This window comes from Macaca nemestrina, chromosome 12 (assembly GCF_043159975.1).
Source record: "Macaca nemestrina isolate mMacNem1 chromosome 12, mMacNem.hap1, whole genome shotgun sequence".
Taxonomy (NCBI): domain Eukaryota; kingdom Metazoa; phylum Chordata; class Mammalia; order Primates; family Cercopithecidae; genus Macaca; species Macaca nemestrina.
Window position 1 is genome coordinate 26,330,110 of NC_092136.1, and position 13,485 is coordinate 26,343,594.

General features: G+C 34.8%; 1 pseudogene; it reads right to left on the reverse strand.

Moving 5' to 3' along the window:
- Positions 1 to 532: 532 nt before the first annotated feature.
- The window catches only part of LOC105471586 (large ribosomal subunit protein eL18 pseudogene), an 84,342-nt pseudogene continuing 71,389 nt past the window's right edge, over positions 533 to 13,485 (reverse strand).

Sequence of the window (13,485 nt, forward strand, 5' to 3'; positions counted from 1 at the left end):
GCAGCAGGACAGCCCTTGTGAGATGCCAGCTTCTTGATCTCAGTCTCCCCGCCCTCCAAAACTTTGACAAAATAAAATTATGTTCTTTATAAATCACTCGGTCTGTGGTATTCTGTAATAGCAGCACAAGATGAGCCAAGACAGAAGTTTTATTAAGCTGCTTTGTAAATTTTTTCATCATTAAAAATCTTTCTTAAATGTGTAGGAGTTGTAATGGAGAAAATAACTTGAAAGGAAAAATTAACAGAACCCATTTTCATTCATAATATATTTGTATATCATCTAATTTAAATTTAGTAAAGGAACTTACTTTTCTAATTAGTAAATGCAGTGTATTTCTTTTTATTAGCCAATATTTTGAATACTTCTACTTTATTCAAATTTGGGGGGAAATGGTGGAAATTAGGAAGCATAGCATATAATGAAGATATATGAGAAGGGGCAATTTATTCATAATAGACTCCAAAATTGTATCAACAAAATTGACCTTTTTAAAAAACTTCTGGTACTAGTATTTGAAACAGTACTCACATCACATTTACTTCTTTTTATTTGAAAAAGGAAAATATGCATATATTATCCAAAGAGGTTGTATATATGGATTCAGTAGTCAAATTTCAGCAGAATGTCATGCAACAATATTCCAGAATTCCAATTACATTTTAGAATTGGACTGTCCACAAAGATGGCTTTAGGAGGGAACACACATATGTGGCACACAGGCAAACTAAAATTGTCCTGAGTTTATTTCTCTAGGACTTATTTAAAAGGTAAATGAAAGGTACGATATATCCAATAGAATAATTTTCTAGAAGCCAGTTAAGTATTGTTTGTTTGAATTTGTTTAAAAAAATCATTAAGTAAAAACCACTTCGAACATAATGGAGTCTATTTGCAAAAACTTCTAAATTTCTGTTATATAACAACCAAGAAATCTAAAAGAATGTAGCGTGAATCATGTAATTGTTAATATTACAATGAAAGTGTTTAGGATCTGAGTCTGAAAAGAAGGGAAAAAAGAAAGAAAAATAACCTTTGAATAAGCTCTTTTATATACTTCAATTATTTGTAAAAGTTTTCTATGACTGAGTTCATATTTGTTGAAGGTAAGAGGTTGTTTTCTTAGCTTCCATCCATCTGGTCAAAGCTGTGGCTATGAGAGAGGATATTCAATGAAATATGAGCTTTGATACTAATTTGGGTCTCACCAATGCCAAGGTCAGCTCCTCTGGGTTATAGTAACAGACTATTCATCATGCTTTGTCTCCATGTGTGGCCTTGTTCTGAACTGATGAGAATCTGCAGTTCACTGGGCATTGCTTGTGACTGAAGGGCTAAAATTAAATCAAATGACAGGGATCAGCTGGATTCATCTCTATAGATAAAAGATATTTTCTTAGGATAAAGAAGAGTCAAGAAGTAAAGAAACTCTTAGAAAATCTTCCTTAATTCTAGTAAGTTCCAGACATGACATGCTATTTATTCACAAAATTTATTCTCAGCAAGGGGAACTTGAGTAGATAAGTAAAAAATTTGTTTTCAAAGACTTCTTTTTGAATCATTAATCCATTATCTTCTGCGTTTCTAAACTAGCTTTCTTCTAGAAAAAAATTTGTTCATTATGGTGCTTTGGAAAGAAAGTTTTTGATCGCTCTGAAAAAAGTACACTAAAATGTGAAAGTAGTGCTAACAAATTATGCCCTGACTACAAAATGAAGAAAATTAAAACATATCTCTGAACATATACTTTTTAAGAAAATTTTCCATCTTAAGAAGATAGGAAGAATCAACCTTAAAATTTTAGTTGAATTTTTACAAAGGTTTTTTCATTTCTCACATTCAACATTTTACAGTACAAACTAGAATGAGCTAACATTTTGTTTCAATGTTCATAAATACAATGCCAAGAGGCAGCTATATTAAATTTGGAATAAAATGATTTTGTTTCAAAGCTAAAATTGATTATCTTGCTGTTGTTTAACTTTGAATAAGTCATTTAAATATTTGAGACCTTAGTGTCTAATCTCTTTATAAACTCTAAAATGAATATAATGCTGTTAAACCCACAAAGTGATTGTCATTCTCAGTTTTTTTCCAATTCTGCCTTACCCACCATCCATAACAGATGCCTACTTCAGTTAATACTCTCCAGTCAATCAAGCAATGGGTCTAAGGCTGGTGATTGTACATCCAGTGACAATTTTCCACTAACTGATTGGGTCTGGAAATTGTCTGGGAAAGAGTTTTCTTACATCAGATATCACAGAAACAAGAACTTTTTAATATAATAATGTTTGAGTAATTCTCACCCAAAAATCTTTCATAAAATTCATTCAAATTATTTAATATAAATTGATTGTACATATTGGAATAATATATCCTTTGGGAATATCTATATTCTAAGTCAAGGAAGCTGGACTCCTACTATATAATTCCACGTATAGTTTCAAATGACATTGAATATATTGTTATAATAGATAAATAGGATGGAATTTAATTTCAAATACTAATAATCAAAAATGTATGATAAACTGATTTACTCTGAATCTATGAAAATTTTGACCTTATATTCTTTTCCATGAATGGTGTATTTACATATTCCAGGAATTATCATAATATATGGAATACATATTTATTGATAAGCCCTCCACATATGATAATTTATAAAATACTATCATTAACTTTTACCTCAGTACAGATTAATCTATCTAATTCCAGCTTTTAGTTTCTCCAATATAATTGTAGGATTATGGAATTGTAACAAATTTACTGTCAAGAATTAGAGGTGAAGACTTTACTATCCTCCTAAATTTTCTCATTAAATTTTTGGCAACACTATCCTGTATTTTTAACTGGTTTATGTATAACAATAACTAAAACACTTAATTTAAACTTAAAATCTTCTTCCAAATTATAGTTTACATGAAGATTGAGTTCCATGGCTAAATAGCTTTCAAATTCTTATCTATGTGTTCTACTAACTTTTAACAATAGCCCCTAGATTTCATATTTACAAATATGTGTATAAATGATGGATGAACCCCTAACTGTGCAACATAGTTCCAGTAGTCTCATAGTATCTTTCGATTTTCTTATGGCCTGCTCTATGATTTATTAAATTTAGCACCTATGAAATATATTGAAATGTTAAGCCTGCGCAAACCTTTCTACCTAGGTTAAATATTTAGATCTCTGAATCATAAAAAGGTACTTTCCAGGCCTTTCCTGTCTACCATACTTCTAATCTCTTTTGACAAATGTAGAGTGACTTTCTCAGCAGTATCACTGCAAATGTTGGTGACCTCTTTATGCTAGAAATTCCTTCCAGAAAAATAACTGCCCAGCAGGACTACCGTGAATATTAAATGAGATAATACGTATGATAGAAATGCAGTGATTGGTACTGTGTACTATCAGTATTAGTTTGCTTCTTTTCCTGGCTAAAAGGAAACAAAAAGAACACCTCATCACTAAGCAGGAGCCGAGAGACATTGATTAAATTTAGGCCATATTTCAAAGAGGTTATTCCATTACAATGCTTTAACTACGACACTAATTAGAAAATGGCAGAGATAGTGCTTAATTTTGGTTGCTGTTATAATTTCTGGCATAGAATAACTATGCTTATTTCACTCAGAGACTGTAGAATTACACTGAATCCACTTTAAAACATGCCTCCACTTATAAGTTGATTCCATCTGAAAAGAGGAATGTTTGATTAATTGTATTTGTGTTGTTTTATTTTATTTAAAGATAAATGCAAAAACTTATAGATGCTTATTTAAAATAAGTGTGATTTTTGAAGTACTTTGTGACATTACCATAGACAAGGAAATACTTGAAGTAAAATTGATAGATTGCATATACTAAGCATGCATTGACTAAATATAGGAAAAGGGTTTTCAGAGAGAATAATTTACATAAGAAAAAACATTTTTAGGCAGAGTAGAGCCAAGCTCTTTTACATATCTCCAAAACAATATTAGGCTGTTTTTCAGGGCTCTATTTCTGTTGAATATTGAATGTGAATATTTTACACCCCTCCAACCCTCAGCTCAGTGAGTTTGTCTAAAGACATGCTTACCTTCTTATTCTTTCAGTCAAAATTGGTAGACACCTCTAGGGAACGTGTCTTTCAATGCTGGGCTTTTGTCTCTGAAGTTTCACCATTTTAATACATTACCTCCACAAGTCCTATTGCCTTGTTAAAACTCTTACATGTTAAGTTTGATTTTTTTTTTCTTTTTAAAATAATTTAAAGTTATTCTCAGTGGAAGCATTACTCCAAAATATATCATGTGTCATTTTTGGTATGGAACTACTTGGTACTCTTCTTAAATTTAATTATTAGGAAGAGGTAAAAGGTAAAATTTAAAAAAAAAAAAATCAGTTTCATATACTCTAGTATTGTGCTGCTGGTCGTAGAAGAGGCTAAAAATTTGGCATTAAGCTTTCGCTAAAAAAGTAGAACCCTGGCTGGGCGCGGTGGCTCACACCTGTAATCCTAGCACTTTGGGAGGCCGAGGTGGGCGGATAACGAAGTCAGGAGATCGAGACCATCCTGGCTAACAAGGTGAAACCCTGTCTCTACTAAAAAATACAAAAAATTAGCCGGGCCTGATGGTGGGCGCCTGTAGTCCCAGCTACTCGGGCGGCTGAGGCAGTAGAAAGACCAGAACCCAAGAGGCGGAGCTTGCAGTGAGCCGAGATCGCCCCACTGCGCTCCAGCCTGGGCGACAGAGTGACACTCGGTCTCAAAAACAAAACAAAACAAAACAAAAAGTAGAGCCCTGAAAAATAACCCAAGCATTAGTTTGGCACCCTGAACTGTTATTATACTAAGTAAAAATTTAATATACCGAGTAAAAAACAGCTAGTCACAGAATACCACATGTTTTTTGATTACATTTATAAGAAATGTCCAGAATAGGCAAATTTATAAAGCCTGGAAGGACAGTAGAATTTTTCTAGTGTCAGCCATCTTGGAGGAAATGGGGAGTGACTCCTCTTGAGTATGAGATTTCTTTTTGGGGTAATGAAAATAATCTAATATTTATTGTGATAATAGTTGTACACCTCTGTGAATATATACAGTTTGAATTTTATATCTTTAACTGGTGCATCACATGTCATGTGAATCATATCTCAACCTATAATTTTAAAAATGAAAGCAAAATAAAGACATTTCCAGAGAGAGAAAACCAACCCATCTTCAGACCTAATTGAAATAAAAAGTCAAAGATATTTCTATGGCTAAATAGAAGACAAAATAAAATAAACAGATGAAAGCTTGGATATTTAGAACGAAAAGATGGAAACATATGTACAGAAAAACACTAAATAAATTTTAAATCTATAAATTAATGATAATTTATATATATTTAAAATTTATAAAATAAAATGCATGAAAAAATAAAATAAAAGAAGGATACTAATAAGTGTTAAATTGTTCTAAGCTTTTTTACTTGGAAGTACAAATGTAGTAATTTTCCGGCACTATTTGTTGAAAAGACTACTCTTTTCTCCATTATATTGTCTTTAAATCCTTTTCAAAAATCATTTGAGCATAAATGTGAAAGTTTATTTCTAGACTTCCAGTTTTATTCCATGGATCTCTGTGTCTGTCCTAATGCCACTACCACACAGACTTGATTACTGTAGTTTTGCAGTTAGGAAATCAGAAGTGTGAGTCATCTATTTTTGTACATTTTCAAAATTGTCTTGACTATTCATGGTCCCTTGAGATTTAATAATCAGCTTGTCAGTTTCTCCAAAGAAGCCCTTTAGGATTATGAGCGGGATAGTGTCTAACTTGAAGACTGATTTTAAAATGATTGCTATTTTTACATTAATAACTTCTAATTTATGAACATAAGATGTTGGTCCATTTATTTAGATCCTTTTAAAATTCTTTCAGAAATGTGTAGTTTTCAGTGTATATATCTTGCATTTTTTTTTTGCTAAGTTGATCTGTATTTTATTGTTTCTGAAACTATTATAAATGACAGTAATTTACAATAAACTTAGTCAAAAACATATATGTTATATTTATATTTTTAAAATAAGATAAAAAATCGGAATATAACCACAGCCCTACCTGAGATGTGAATCATCCCTTTGTCGAGTGTATCCACACTGTCTACGCTACCTGCCTGCCTGTTAATGACTCAATAATCATCTCCCTTATCAGATCAAGTATTAAATATCACAGTGCTTATGCTCCACTAACCCTATTTGAGGTAGTAATGGTCCCAAAGTGCAAGAGTAGTGATACTGGCAAGTTAGATATTCCAAAGAGAAGTTGTAAAATGCTTTAAGTGAAAATGTAAACATTTTTGACTTAACGAAAAACAAAAAGAAGTCGTATGTTGAGGTTGCTAAGATATATAGTAAGAAATGCATCTTCTATCTGTGAAACTGTGAAGAAGGTAAAAGAAATTTGTGCTAGTATTGCTGTCACACCTCAAACTGCAAAAGTTATGGCGACAGTGCATAAGTGCTTAGTTAAGATGGAAAAGGCATTAAATTTGTGGATGGAAGACATAAACAGAAAAGTGTTTCAATTGACAATGATGTGTTATGTCAGAATGCATTGAGCCTATATGACAACCTCAGCAGGAAGTCCCTGAAACAAGAAACACAACGCCATTTACTTCATTTTATTTTTTATTTTATTTTATTTTTATTATTATACTTTAAGTTCTAGAGTACATGTGCACGGGAGGGATAGCATTAGGAGATATACCTAATGTAAATGACGAGTTAATGAGTAAAGCCGTTTACTTCAAATTAGAGACAGTACACAGATTCAGGAATGGGTTTGAACTAAAAAATATAAAAATTACTGGGTAGGTTGCATCTGCTGATTAAACTTAACAAGAGGTATGTATATTTATGGGAAAAAATGGTATATATAGGCTTTCATGCTATCTGTGGTTTTAGGCAACCACTGAGCGTCTTAGAATATATCCCCCAAAATAAGAGGGAATTACTGGACTTTTGTTTGAAGAAAAGCAGAGAGAAAACTTTAATAGCTGGAGCTAGAGGTATATGAAAAAAAATTGTTTCTGTTAGGATAACATGATTATATACTAATCAGAATGGTAATAGAGAAAGTAGGTTGAACTAATGAACTGAAGTCTTTAATACAGTGAAAGGTGAGTTTATCCACAACAAAAGGGGAAATGGCCTTTTCTTGGAAATAATTAGGAAAGGTTGAATGGAGGAAGAACAAGAAGTTTGAGTGGCTCTTGAAGGGGGGAAGCAATATGAAAATGAGTTTAAAATATTATAAGTTGAATTATTCCTAATGAGACCTTTTGTGGCAGAATAACCTAATGGGTACTTAGGTTACAAGATTCAGTGTATTGTCATATTTCAAGGATTGGGTGTGGTAAGAATTAATTTAAATAGAAGAAAGAGAAGGACAGGAAGAATTTGAGATCTCTAGAAAACCCTGAAGAGGGAGAAAAGAGGTAGGGTATAAGATATGTGAGAAATGAGATGAAGACATCCATAAAAGGAGAGACACTAAGGAAATGGTGTCAAGAGAAACATATGAAATTGCATTTATAAATTTTTTTTTATGGATGTCACTTAATAAACACATTTTCTCAGTCTTCCCTGTGAATTTTTAAATTATATACACATTACTCACTAATGTTCATATTTACCCAGGGACAGAAGAATGATTTAAAAAGCATTGATTTCATGTCTGAGAAGCCCTATGGAGTACACAAATAGCATTTGTGCACACAGCAGTGCCCAGAAAGGGACACTTTGAATTCTGGAGGTCATTGGCTGTAACTGTTTCTGATAGGATTCTTGCCTGTCCTCACGGAGCCATCCTATCATCAACCTGGGCATGTATTTGACTTTAAATTTTGCCTCTTGAGCACTTGAAAACTTATGTCTTCCCTGTTTCTAATAATCAATGATGTACTGTGTAGCTGATGTCACTACAACATCTATTTGGAGATGCTCTGTGTGGTAGACCAAAAAAGCCTGATGTTACTTATTGCCACCACAAACATATGAGATTGTGTTCAGACCCCTAATGTGCCCTGACCATACTTTCAAATTCCAAGAGCTGAATGAATCAATAACTCAGGTTGGGAAGCCCTTAAGAAAATATACTGAGGTTTTAGAAAGGTGGTGTGATAAGAGCTGCAGTGGCTGAATCCATAAGGCATTTCAGAAATAGTATTAAATAATGTTGGTATTCAAATTTTAATGTAACACTTCAGAAAAATTCAAGCAAAGATACAATTCAAGATGGCTAGGATTCTTATTTCCAACAATTGACTGTAAAGTTATTTCATCATCTGAGACCAGAAGGCAGAAGGAGAAGCAAACTTTTGGAGTGGAAGACAATGAGTTTGTTTCTGACAAATAGGTTTTAGAGTGATTACAGCACAGACATTATAAATAAAATTCAAGCAGGAAGTTGGTTATAAAATATAGATCAGTTATTTCTCTAATGTTCACCACTTTTTTGAGATTGCACAATCTTGAAGATAAGGAATTAATTTATTTTTTAAAATATTAGGAAAGATAAAAAACACTGCTAAAAACAAAATGGCTACTAGTGTACTTAGATGCAGTTTCTCATTAAAGTGATGTGAGACAGACCTGGCTGCAGGATTGATGCCATTTTGGAACATAAACACACAAAATAATGATCAGCTTATGATTAAATATTTGATAAATGTATTAACCAAAGTGAGAAAAAAATAATCACAGTCTTTAGAGACTCATCAGACTCTGGAAGGCATTGCTTTGCCTCCTTCGGATTGTCAACGAAGCAGTTAGATCTGTGTACATCTTCCCTTAGTCCTCTAGGAGAGCTACCAGCCACTGGCTTCTCTTTGATAAATAGAAAGCAGCTGGTGTCTCAAGGATGGCTATTAATCTCCTCACAAGTAAAAGGAACTGGGAAAAGCTGAGGAATGCTTTGTAATCAGTGATTCATGCATTCCTTTGTGAAGAATAATAAAAGGTCTTTGAAGTAGTTTCTGTTTAGAAGATGGATGCATTTTAATTTATACATGGTCACTTTAAGAAGTCAGGGTGTACCAAATGAAGTCGAAATTTTAAACACTTTTATTTTTTTAATTAAACTTTAAGTTCTGGGATACATGTGCAGAACGTGCAGGTTTGTTAAATAGGTATACATGTGCCATGGTGGTTTCCTGCACCCATCAACCTGTCATCTAAGTTTTAAGCCCCACATGCATTATGTATTTGTCCTAATGCTCACCCTCCTTGGCCCACACCCCTTGACAGGCCCTGCTGTGTGATGTTCCCCTCCCTGTGTCCATGTGTTCTGATTGTTGAACTCCCACTTATGAGTGAGAACATGAGGTGTTTGGTTTTCTGTTCCTGTGTTAAGTTTGCTGAGAATGATGGTTTCCAGCTTCATCCATGTCCCTGCTAAGGACATGAACTCATTCTTCTTTATGGTTGCATAGTATTCCGTGGTGTATATGTGCCACATTTTCTTTATCCAGTCTATTATTGATGGGCATTTGGGTTGGTTCCAAGTCTTTGCTATTGTGAATAGCGCTGCAGTAAACATAGGTGTACATGTGTCTTTATAGTAGAATGATTTATAAATCTTTGGGTATATAACCACTAATGGGATTGCTGGGTCAAATGGTATTTCTAGTTCTAGATACTTGAGGAGTTGCCACACTGTCTTCCAGAATGGTTGAACTAATTCACACTCACACCAACAGTATAAAAGCATTCCTATTTCTCCACATCCTCTCAGCATCTGTTGTTTCCTGACTTTTTAATGATAGCCATTCTAACTGGCATAAGATGGTATCTCACCGTGCTTTTGCTTTGCATTTCTCTAATGACCAGCGATGAGGGGCTTTTTTTCATGTTCGCTGGCCGCATAAATGTCTTCTTTTGTGATGTGTCTGTTCATATCCTTTGCCCACTTTATGATGGGGTTGTTTGTTTTTTCTTGTAAATTTGTTTAAGTTCCTTGTAGATTCTGGATATTAGACCTTTGTCAGATGGATAGATCACAAAAATTTTCTCTCATTCTGTAGGTTGCCTGTTCACTCTGATGATAGTTTCTTTTGCCTTGAAGAAGCTCTTTACTTTAGTTAGAACCCATTTGTCAATTTTGGCTTTCGTTCCCATTGCCTTTGGTGTTTTAGTCATGAAGCCCTTGCCCATGCCTAGTCCTGAATGGTATTGCCTGGGTTTTCTTCTAGGGTTTATAGTTTTAGGTTTAAGCCTTTAATCCATCTTGAATTAATTTTTGTATAAGATGTAAGGAAGGTGTTCAGTTTCAGGTTTCTGCATATGGCTAGTCAGTTTTCCCAGCACCATTTATTAAATAGGGAATTCTTTCCCCATTTCTTGTTTTTGTCAGGTTTGTCAAAGATCAGATGGTTGTAGATGTGTGGTGTTATTTCTGCAGCCTCTTTCTGCTCAGTGGGTCTATATATCTGTTTTGGTACCAGTATCAGCTATTAATTACTGCCTCTATTTCAGAACGTATTATTCGTCTATTTAGGGATTCGACTTCTTCCTGGTTTACCCTTGGGTAAATGGGTATATGTCCAGGAATTTATCCATTTCTTCTAGATTTTCTAGTTTATTTGCATAGAGGTGTTCTCTCTATATATATGTCTATATAATATTCTCTGATGGTAGTTTGTATTTCTGTGGGAAAATTGGTGATACCCCCTTTATCATTTTTTATTATGTACATTTGATTCTTCTTTCTTATCTTCTTTATTAGTCTGGCTAACTGTCTATATTGTTAATCTTTTCAAAACACCAGCTCCTGGATTCATTGATTTTTAGAGGGTTTTTCATGTCTCTATCTCCTGCAGTTCTGCTCTGATCTTAGTTATTTCTTGTCTTCTACTAGCTTTTGAAAGTGTTTGCTCTTGCTTTTCGAGTTCTTTTAATTGTGATGTTAGGTTGTCAATTTTAGATCTTTCCCGCTTTCTGCTGTGGAGAGTTGGTGCTATAAATATCCCTCTAAACACTACTTTAGCTGTGTTTTTTAGCTGTGTCCCAGAGATCCTGATATGTTGTGTCTTTGTTCTCATTGGTTTCAAAGAATTTATTTATTTCTTCCTTAATTTCATTATTTGCCCAACAGTCATTTAGGTGTAGGTTGTTCAGTTTTCCTGTAGTTGTGCAGTTTTGAGTGAGTTTCTTAATCTTGAGTTCTAATTTGATTGCACTGTGGTCTCAGAGACTGTTTTTGATTTCCATTTGCTGAGGAGTGTTTTACTTTCAATCATGTGGTTGATTTTATAATAAGTGCTATGTGGTGCTAAGATGTATATTCTGTTGATTTGGGGTGGAGAGTTCTGTAGATGTCTATTAGGTCTGCTTGGTCCAGAGCTGAGTTCAAGTCCTGAATATCCTTCTTAATTTTCTGTCTCATTGATCTGTCTAATATTTACAGTGGGGTGTTAAAGTCTCCCACTATTATTGTGTGGGAGTCTAAGTCTCTTGGTAGGTCTGTAAGAACTTGCTTTGAGAATCTGGATGCTCCTGTATTGGGTGCTTATATATTTAGAATAGTTAGTTCTTCCTGTTGCATTGATCCCTTTACCATTATGTAATGCCTTTTTGTCTTTATCTTTGTTGTTTTAAAATCTGTTTTATCAGAGACTAGGATTGCAACCCCTGCTTATTTTTGCTTTCCCATTGTTTGGTAAATATTCCTTCATCCTTTTATTTTGAGCCTATGTGTGTCTTTGCACATGAGATGATTCTCCTGAATACAGCACACTGATGGGTCTTAACTCTTTCTCCAATTTCCCAGCTTGTTTCTTTTAATTGGGACATTTAGCTCATTTACGTTTAAGGCAAATATTGTTATGTGTACATTTCATCTTGTCAACATGATGCTAGCTGTTTATTTTGTACATTAGTTGATGCAGCTTCTTCGTAGTGTCATTGGTCTTTATACTTCAGTATGTTTTTGCGGTGTCTGGTACTGGCTTTTCCTTTCCATATTTAGTGGTTCCTTCAGGGGCTCTTGTGAGGCAGGCCCGGTGGTAACAAAATCCCTTAGCATGTGCTTAACAAATCCCTTAGCATGTGCTTGTAAAGGACTTTATTTCTTCTTTGCTTGTGACGCTTAGTTTGACTGGATATGAAATTCTGGGTTGAAAATTCTTTTCTTTATGAATGTTGAAAATTGGCCCATACTCTCTTCTGGCTTATAGGGTTTCTGCAGAGACATCCACTGTTTGTTGGATGGCCTTCCCTTTGTAGGTAACCTGACTTTTCTCTCTGGCTGCCCTCAACATTTTTTCTTTCATTCCAACCTTGGAGAATCTGATGATTATATCTTGGGGTTGTTCTTCTTGAGGAGTATCTTAGTAGTGTTCTCATATTTCCTGTATTTGAATGTTGGCCTATCTTGCTAGGTTGGGGAAGTTCTGGATAATATCCTGAAGCATGTTTTCCAACTTGGTTCCATTCTCCCTGTCACTTTCAGGTACACCAATCAATTGTACATTTGGCCTTTTCACATAGTTTCATATTTCTTGGAGGCTTTATTCACTCCTTTTCATTCTTTTTTCTGTAATCTTGTCTTCATGGTTTATTTTATTAAGCTGATCTTCAATCTCTGATATCCTTTCTTCCCCTTGATCAATTTGGCTACTGATACTTGTGTATGCTACACGAAGTTCTCATACTGTGTTTTTCAGCTCCATCAGGTTATTTATGTTCTTCTCTGAAGTGGTTAATCTAGTTAGCAGTTCCTGTAACCTTTTATCAAGGTTCTTAGCTTCCTTGTGTGGGGTTACAACATGCTCCTTTAGCTCAGAGGAGTTTATTATTACTCACCTTCTTAAGCCTATTTCTGTCAATTCGTCAGTCATTCTCTGTCCAGTTTTGTGCCCTTGCTGGAGAGGAGTTGTGATCATTTGGAGGGGAAGAGGGATTCCGGTTTTTGGAATTTTCAGCATTTTTGCATTGATTTTTCCTCATCTTTGTGGATTTATCTACCTTTGATCTTTGATGCTGATGGCCTTTGGATGGGGTTTTTCTGTGGGCATCCTTTTGGTTGAGATTGATGTTATTGCTATGTGTTTTCTAGTTTTCCTTCTAACAGTCAGGGCCCTCTTCTGCAGCTCTGCTGGTATTTGCTGGAGGTCCACTCCAAACCCTGTTTGCCTGGGTATCACCAGCAGAGGCTGTAGAACAGCAAAGATTGATGCATGTTCCTTCCTCTGGAAGCTTCATCCCAGAGGGGCACCCTCCTGATGCCAGCTGGAACTTTCCTGTATGAGGTGTCTGTTGATCCCTGCTGAGAGGTGTCTCCCAGTTAAGAGGTACAGAGGTCAGGGACCCACTTGAGGAGATAGTCTGTCCCTTAGCAGAGCTCAAGAGCTGTGCTGGGAGATCTGCTGCTCTCTTCAGAGTGGGCATGCAGGATCATTTAAATCCCTGCTGAAGCTGTGCCCATGGTCGCCCCTTCCCCCAGGTGCT